An 8,139-nucleotide genomic window follows, 5' to 3' on the forward strand; every position below is an offset into this window, starting at 1 on the left:
CATGGGACGCCTACGACGCCCCGGGAGTTGATCTCAGCCTTATTTGTCACCACCTGAATGTTATCCCATCTTCCACTCCGAAGAAGCAACCACCCCGACGCCCCTCAAAGGAACATGCTAGTGCCGTAAGAGACGAAGTGGCAAAACTGAAAAAAGCAGGGGCTATTAAAGAGGTCTTTTACCCCGAATGGTTGGCAAACACAATGGTGGTAAAGAAGAAAACAGGGAAGTGGAGAGTCTGCGTGGACTTCACGGACCTAAACAAGGCGTGCCCAAAGGACCCATTTCCCTTACCACGAATTGACCGATTGGTGGATGCAACCGTGGGTCACCCTCGAATGAGTTTCCTGGATGCCTTCCAAGGCTATCATCAGATACCCCTTGCGTTAGAAGACCAGGAGAAGACGGCTTTCATGACGCCCATCGGAAATTATCACTATAAGGTGATGCCGTTTGGACTAAAGAACGCAGGGTCAACCTACCAAAGAATGATGAACAGGATGTTCGAGCCACAGCTGGGCAAAATCATTGAGGTTTACATAGACGATATGGTTGTAAAGAGCAAAAGGGTGTCCGAGCACGTGAAAGACCTTGAAATAATCTTTGCTATCTTAAGGGAGCACAAGTTGCGGCTCAATGTGTCCAAATGTTCATTCGAGGTCGGGTCTGGGAAATTCTTAGGGTATATGGTAACCCACAGGGGAATAGAAGTAAGTCCCGATCAAATCAAAGCAATTAACAGCCTACAGGCTCCTTAAAATCCGAAAGAAGTGCAGAAGCTCAATGGTATGATCGCAACATTAAACCGGTTCATATCACGATCAGCGGATCGATGTCGACCTTTTTACCTCTTGATAAATAAGTGGAAAGAGTTTGAATGGTCAGAGGATTGTGTTCGGGCCTTCCAGCAACTTAAGGAATACCTATCACGACCACCCATCATGTCCAGCCCTGAGGCAGACGAGGTACTGTTTGTATACGTCGCTGTAGCCCCCCATGCTACTAATACGGGATGATAATGGGGTGCAGCGACCGGTTTACTATGTGAGCAAATCATTACATGAGGCTGAGGTGCGATACCTACCTTTGGAAAAAGCAATTCTAGCAATAGTACACGCCACACGAAAGCTCCCTCACTACTTTCAGGCACATATGGTCATCGTTCTAACTCAGCTTCCCCTTCAAGCGGTGCTTCGAAGCGCCGACTACACATGAAGGATCGCCATGTGGAGTGCGCTTTTGGGGGCCTTTGATATTAAATATATGCCCATATCCTCCATCAAAGGTCAGGTCCTCGCAGACTTGGTCGCGGAGTTTGCTGAACCCTCTATAGAAACAATAACCGAGAAGAAAGACATGGATGGAAAGTCGGTTGGTACAATTTCAGCAGGGGGGACCTTGCATTGGAAGGTCTATGTGGATGGCGCGGCCAACCAGAGAGGATCTGGAGTTGGGATAGTTTTAATATCGCCGGACGGTACTGCCATTGAAAAATCACTAAGACTCAGGTTCTCAGCAACGAACAACGAGGCCGAGTACGAAGCCTTACTTCAAGGGATGACGATGGTTCAAAGATTGGGCGGAAGGGTAATAGAGGCATTCTCGGACTCTAAATTGGTTGTCGGCCAAGTGATGGGTGAGCTGGAAGCTAGAGATGCTAGGATGCAAGAGTATCTAGGACAAGTCAAACGCCTACAGTCGAGTTTTGAGTCCTTCAATCTGACGCACATTTCCAGGAGCGTGAACACCCATGCAGACTCGTTGGCCACTCTCGCCACATTCTCGGCGCATAATCTGCCACGAATGATCCTTGTCGAAGATCTAGTCCAAGCGAGTCCCATTAGAAGAAACCCGGCCTAGGTCCATCAGATCAGAAAGAGTCCCAGTTGGATGGATCCCATAAAAAACTTCCTCCAAAACGACATCCTACTAGAGGGAAAATTGGAGGCCGAGAAGATACGTAGGAATGCTCCTCGGTTCTGGCTATCGGAGGACCACAAACTATATCGGCACTCCTACTCTGGGCCATACCTACTTTGCATACATCCAGAAGAATCCGAGTCTTTACTTGAAGAGTTGCATGAGGGGATTTGTGGAAGTCACACCGGAGGGAGGTCGCTAGCACACAGGGCACTCACCCAAGGATACTGGTGGCCGAACATGCAAAGAGAGGCCCAAGAATACGCCGAGAAGTGTGATCAGTGCCAGAGATTCGCCCCAAATATCCACCAACCTAGAGGGGTCCTCAACCCCCTCTCTAGCCCCTGGCCGTTTGCACAATGGGGTCTTGATATTGTCGGTCCCTTCCCCAAAGCTACGGGGAACAAGCGATACATAATAGTCGGAACCGATTACTTCACCAAATGGGTGGAGGCTGAACCTTTGGCCAACATTAGGGACGTGGATGCCCAAAAATTCATCTGGAAGAACATTATTACCCGCTTCGGAACTCCACACACACTCATTTCGGACAACAGTCTCCAATTCGACAGCAAGAACTTTAGGGAGTATTGCCACGAGTTTGGGATCATTAACCGATATTCCACTCCCGCTTACCCCCAAGGAAATGGGCAGGTCGAGGCCGTGAACAAGGTCATAGTGAACGGACTGAAGAAAAGACTGGACGAGGCAAAGGGGAGATAGGTAGAAGAGCTCCCACACGTCTTATGGCCCTATCGAACAACGCCGCGACGGTCAACCGGTGAAACCCCCTTTTCGATGACTTATGGGGCTGAGGTCGTGCTCCCAATCGAGAACAACTTTCCCACATTGAGGTCTAACTCATTTACCCCAAACAGTAACGACGAGTTATTGGGAAGAAGTCTAGACCTAGCCGAGGAAAGAAGGGAAAAAGCAACGATCCATATGGCCTATTATCATCAGAAGCTAAGACAAGGATATGATGTCAATGTTAAACTGCAACCTTTAGGTCCGGGTGATCTCGTAATGAGAAAGATTCTCGGCAGCGCAAAAAACTCCTCTTGGGGCCCAATTGGGAAGGACCGTATCGCATCACATCCATGGCCAAGATAGGCGCTTATTATCTAGAAGATTTGGATGAGAAAACTGTACCTCGACCATGGAATGTAAATAACCTAAGAAGATACTATTATTAATGAAAATGGCTTTGCCCATGTTTTGTTTCGTGATTATCCCGTGCCCACTGGTTTATTTCCAACTATTCATAGTTTTAAACAGAACCTAAGTCCTGCATGGCTCCTCGGACCACAGACTTAGGGGAAATTATTACTTATGACAATTTATCCATGTTTTAAACAGAACTTAAGTCCTGCATAGCTCCTCGGACCACAGACTTAGGGGAAATTATTACTTATGACAATTTATCCATGTTTTAAACAGAACCTAAGTCCTGCATGGCTCCTCGGACCACAAACTTAGGGGAAATTATTACTTATGGCAACTGTTCATAGTTTTAAACAGAACCTAAGTCCTGCATGGCTCCTCGGACCACAGACTTAGGGGAAATTATTACTTATGGCAACTATTTATAGTTTTAAACAGAACCTAAGTCCTGCATGGCTCCTCGGACCACAGACTTAGGGGAAATTATTACTTATGGCAACTGTTCATAGTTTTAAACAGAACCTAAGTCCTGCATGGCTCCTCGGACCACAGACTTAGGGTAAATTATTACTTATAGCAACTATTCATAGTTTTAAACAGAACCTAAGTCCTGCATGGCTCCTCGGACCACAGACTTAGGGGAAATTATTACTTATGACAATTTATCCAAGTTTTAAACAGAACCTAAGTCCTGCATGACTCCTCGGACCACAGACTTAGGGAAAATTATAACTTATGACAATTTATCCAAGTTTTAAACAGAACGTAAGTCCTGCATGGCTTCTCGGACCACAGACTTAGGGGAAATTATTACTTATGGCAACTGTTCATAGTTTTAAATAGAACCTAAGTCCTGCATGGCTCCTCGGACCACAGACTTAGGGGAAATTATTACTTATGACAATTTATCCAAGTTTTAAACAGAATCTAAGTCCTGCATGACTCCTCGGACTACAGACTTAGGGGAAATTATTACTTAAGGGAAATCATTTCAAGGTGTACGCGCAGTCTAACATCATTGCAACCCTTATTCAAATTCGCTGCGCGGCATCCTTTTTATCTCGACCGTTTATATTTATTTATATCATTGCAAACGTTAAATAAAGGGATGATACCAGCATACTATATAGAAAACAAAGAGAACATTCTATATTAATATTCCAAGGTCAATACAAAGAGAGGTCCTTACAAAAGAACACAAAAACAGGACGACTCTCATTCAAAAAAAAAAAAAGGGGAAGTACACAAATTAAAAGCCTAAAGGCTAAGCCTTAGCAGGAGGATCCTTCTTCTGCTATGGCTGAGGAGGAGGAGCCTCGGAGATAGAGTCCATGGAAAGATCCTTCGCTTTGTCAAGTACAGGGACGGCATCAGGCACCGCCAAGTCCTGCTCATAAGCTGCTTGGGCGCCATCAGGATTCTCTCGGATCTCCTAAGGATAGAAGACGTTCTCAGGCAGTCTCAGCGCCGAATCCGCAGGAATTCCTGCAGCATCAAGGGCGTGAGCCCATGAGATGCTGCAGTAGTCCCTACACACCTCGGGGATCTCCTCGGATAGCCTGGCCTTTGTTTCTTGGATCCCGAGCTGATGAGAAGCTTTCTTTTCAGCCTCTGCAGCCTCTCGAATCAGCTGAGCCTCTTCTTTAACCCGCCGAATCTCGTCCCCAGCTTTCTGCAGAGCGGCCTTAAGTTCCAGTACATTCTACTTCTCAGTAGCAAGACTGGTTTCAGTTACGTACAATTTCTGGCGCTGATCCTTGGCCTGGGTTTCAGCACTCTTTAGGCCAGCCTTCGCGCTCTTGCATTGTTTTTCCGACTCTTTGAACTTCTCCGTCAGTTCAAGGATTTCTTGCTTAAGGGACCCTACGGTCTTCTCCACCTCAGTCCGAGATTGAACCTCAGCCTCAGCTAAGCTGCGGTTGCTGCAGCAGAACTCATTAGCCACAAACACCTGCTGGGTGATCTGCCAACAAAACAAAACCAAAGTTAGGATAGAATGCAACAACGTTGATGGCTTAATAAAAGGGTGCAAGAATGGCTTACCATCGCGAGGTCCCTCTTAAGGGACAGAAAAAGCTCGGGCTGGGAGAACCGCCTGTAGGCCTCCATATCCCGAGGAAGGAGCACTGGCTGCTCCAAGGCCTCAGCTATGTAGCCCGCTCTGCCCCTATTGTACTTAACAACCGAGGCAGTGTAGGGGATAGCAACCCCGTCTAGCTCCATCTTCAGACTCCATGCACAGGGATTAACGCGCACCTCAGCCCGATTCTCCTCATCTCAGCTCTCCGTGGAGTTAGCCCTTTTACTCCTCTGCCCCTGAGTGGCTTTCTGCTGCTTGGCCGGGCGGGGGGCCACTTCACCTTCCTCAAGAACGTCAACCGGCCTTTTCTTTTTTAGGTCAGGGTTAACCTTGAGGCCAGGGTCGGAAGGAACCTGAGGGACGGTTGGGAAAGGGTCCTGGGCTTGTGACTTAGCAGGCGCCTTTGAAGACTGACCCTTTCCTCGGCTAGACATCAGTTCTCGTAAAGATTTTTCCTTGCCAGCCATATTGCCTACTTCCTCGTCTGAAGAGTCGTCCGAGCAAGTTATAATGATTGGAGCGCCAACCACGGAATTTCGATCCTGCTCTCCTTCAGGATTCGAGAGCTCGACTACGGGGGCTTTGTCAACCTCCTCTTCAAAATAAAACTCGTCTATTTCCTCCTCAAGGGAAAGACGAGATGATTCGACCTCTTCCTCAGCTGGCACGGCGGCTTCAAGGTCTTCTGGAGGCAGTTGCACGACCGGTGGAGGATCCCGAACTCCAGGTAGCACGACTGGCTTAAGATCTACTCGGGCCAAACACCCAGGCTTGGACACGTCAATCCTAGCCAACTGGGGGCTACCAGCTCTAATGGCGTGGCCAATGGGTTGGAAAGCACGGGTTAGTGGTTGATAGCCCAAAACCAAATGACACGCACACAGCTGCCCGTCCTCGTGGACGTAGATTTCTGACCTTAAAAGATAATTTAGGGCCGGAACGTTCACGTGGCTCAGCCTGGGAGCAACCAAAGCTCTATCTGCAATACAGCCGAGAAGAAAATTAGAATTAAACTAAAAGATTTATGACAAGCGGAAAAGAGAGTAAGTTCGAGGAGCTAAGCCCCTTCCCTAAAGGATTGGGCCTAAAGGCGCCGCACCTAGGGTTCCTGCTTGAGTTGGACAATGAAGACCATCGCTCCATTCTCCTGAGGGAATGAGGAAGTCATCCTTCATAGTCTTATTGGATATGGGGAGACAGGAGATTAGCCTAACCACCTCAGATCGAGATTTAAGGTAATACCCTCCATTCTCGACGTAGTGGCACTCGTACATGTGTACCACATCATGCCAGGTCAGACCCAGACCCATTCGCTCGTTCAAGACATCTATGCAGCCTAATACCCTGAACATGTTTGGAGCGCACTGGTGTGGCGTCAACCTATGGTGGAACAAGTAGTCCCGGGTAATCCTACGCATGGGGAGTGTCATTCCTCCTTGAATAAAGGCAATCATGGGAATGACCACTTCACCCATGCCTCTATCTAATAGTACTTCTTCTGGGGGACAGTACCGCAGAACCACCCCCGGTGGGATATTGTATTTTGCCCTAAAAGCCTCCATAGCAGCCGGAGTGTCTACTAGTTTTTTGAATCTACCCATCTAAGCTGAACTGAAGGAATGGAAATAAAGACCGAGGAGAAAAATAAAATCCAAGGAGAAAATCGAAGCGACGAAGCGAACAGAACTTACGGATATCTTCACAAATGACCGATGAGGTGATCGAAAATCTCTTCTAGGGAAGGCGCTTCGCAGAAACGATTATGGAGATTTGAAGGAAGGAGGTGCTCAAGGATTTCTGGGCACTGGAATTCTCTGGAGTTCTCTGTTCTAATGTGCGGATAGAAAAGAAAAAAGGAGCCCCTCAGGCGCTTTATATAGCAGGAGGGAGAGAGAAAAAATCCCTCCCGCTCACGAATTCAAGGAGCAATGCTGGCCGTCAGATCCACATCTCGCCGTTGGATGAAGGAGACATAAAGCTGTCTGGAGTAAATGGCCGCGTCTCGTAAATTGTGGCGCGTTAAAAGTAACCGCCCACGCGCGTGGACCAAGATTTCATCCGTTCCATCCTTCATAAATGTCAAAACCCCACTTTTCTCCTCGGAGGGAGATCAAAACCGGAGTTTTAAGGGGCTATTGTGGGGACCGGCCCAGAATAACAAGTTGGCTGGGCCTTGGGCCCGTCCGAGGACGATTATGTCCAAGGAGACGTCGCGGCCCATAATCACTGCCCAAGCCAACTGGGCGAAGAAAACACGTCCGAGGAGTAATTCCTCCTCGGAAATTCCAAAGTCCAGATCAATGATGCATCCCAGTTACTGTAGCCCTTACTCCAAACACGTAAAAAGAAAGAAGGCTCAAAATATCCCAACAAAGGCTGTCACCACCATATTAAATGCACCACAACTACTCTCCTGGCCGCATTAATGAAGAGAAGACTCCTGAACAGTGTTACCTTGGTCATTGCAACTCACAAAGAACTGATAAGGGCGTCTGATGGGACAGGTACTCAAGTGGGGGTTTTGGATGATCAACAAGTGTAGGGCCCAGATGATAAAAGAGGGCCTATATCATATGTAAGAGTCCCCAAAAAGAGGGGACGGGAAAAAGAGGGAGGAGAGAAGAGAGAAAAGCAAGAAGTCATTGTATGAAGGCAGGTCCATGAATAAAACTTCCACTTTCACATACATTTTCTGGATTTACGTTTCTACATCCACTAAGAACATGCAACGAGCCGTCTGAGCCAACTGGAACCGAGTTCTTCAGCCCATACTCTACAAAACTTCATTGTGTGGGACTTCTTGGGCCAGGGCCTGATCTTCCAGGACCGGGTTAACGAAAATCATGTCCCTATAATAATAATACAGTTTTAAGCAATTTATGCCGCCCATTCCCTTTCCATAAAAGAATTGAAACTATACCATATAGCGGGCCACCACCATTAAGTTAATCTGTGTTGGTAACTAAGGCGTGTCA

The sequence above is a fragment of the Quercus robur genome, chromosome 11 (genome assembly GCF_932294415.1).
Source record: "Quercus robur chromosome 11, dhQueRobu3.1, whole genome shotgun sequence".
Taxonomy (NCBI): Eukaryota; Viridiplantae; Streptophyta; class Magnoliopsida; order Fagales; family Fagaceae; genus Quercus; species Quercus robur.